The sequence below is a fragment of the Balearica regulorum genome, chromosome 1 (genome assembly GCF_011004875.1).
Source record: "Balearica regulorum gibbericeps isolate bBalReg1 chromosome 1, bBalReg1.pri, whole genome shotgun sequence".
Lineage (NCBI taxonomy): Eukaryota > Metazoa > Chordata > Aves > Gruiformes > Gruidae > Balearica > Balearica regulorum.
In genome coordinates, this window is record NC_046184.1 from 85,957,986 (window position 1) to 85,959,340 (window position 1,355).

Consider the following 1,355-nt stretch of genomic DNA (forward strand, 5'->3'; position numbering starts at 1 on the left):
GCGTCTCCGGAATAACCGGTCGGTGGCGGGGGCAGCGGCTCCGAGGGGGTGCGGCGGGGAGCGGGGCCCCCCCGCCCCGCGGCTCTGTCGCCCCCTCTCCCGCCGCGCACCCCGCGTTCAGGCGCCTCCGCCGCCGCCGCCTCTGCCCCGCCGCCCTCCCATCGCTCCGACCGCTGCCCGCCTTAGCCACCTCCCATTTCCGAAGAGCCCAGAACAAGCCCCCCTCCCCCGCCCCTCCGCTCTGTCACCCCCCAGCCGCGCTCGCCACCGCCCCTCCCCGCCTCCCTTCCCCGCGGGGGCCCCGCGAAACACGCATACACACACACACACCCCCCCATAACCCACCCGCGGAGGGCGGGAGCGGGCCCGTGGGGAGCGTGGGACGGGGGAAAAGACCCGGGTGCGGGGCGAGCAGCCAGCCCGGCCCCCGCCCCGGCCGCGCCCCGTGCCCAGCTCCCCCGGCTCGTGCCTCCCCGCCCCGGCGCCGGCACAAAGGCCGGGGAGGGGGAAAGCCCGGGGGAGCGTTTTTAGCAGGACGGGCCCGGAGCGACCGAGCCACCCGGACGGGAAGGGAAGAACCGCCGGACGGGGCCGGGCTCCCCGCGGCTGCGAGAGGGGACTCTGCCGGCGGGCGAGGAATCGGGGAGCGGGTCCGGCCGCCGAAGGGGGAGGCGGCGCGGGGCCGGGGCCTGCGGCGAGGCCTCCCGGGGGGCGGGGGCGGCGGCCGCCTGCCTGGCGCTCATCAGCAGGCAGCGCGGGGCGAGCGCGCGCCGCGGCTGCGCGCGCTCCTTCCCCCCCCCCCTCCGCTCCCTCCCCCCCCACTAGCCCGGCCTGCCGCCTCCCATCCCCCGCCCGGTTACCAGGCGACGGCACAAAGGGAGAGCCTCGCGCGGAGGGCCGGCGGGGGGGGAAGGTTGCCCCGCCTGCAGCCGCGCCGGGGCCGCCCCGGGGAGTGGAGGGGGGGGCCCGGTTCGCCCCCCCGGTGAAGCGCGGTCACGTCAGCTAGCGGCAGGGCTGCGGAGAGCCGGTTGGCGCGGGCCTCGCCCGGGCGGGCCTCCAGCGGCGCCACATCGCCCCCCGCCGCCGCCAGAAACGCGGCCGTGGGGTGCGGGGGAGCTCCGGTTCGCCCAAACGTGAAACGTCCTCCCCCGGTGTGCTTTAGAAAAACGTCTGCGTCCCCTCGCTGGCAAAGTTCAGCCCCAGCCAGGGCGTGCATGGCCATTTTGGAAAAGTTGCCGTCGCAGGACGATTTTGGGGAAGGGGGCGGCCTGTGGGGTTTGTTACTGGTGAGGTCGGTGACGGGTCTGACCCCACTGCAGCCGCTGCCACGGACTTCTCTGGGAGCGTGGCCAGCC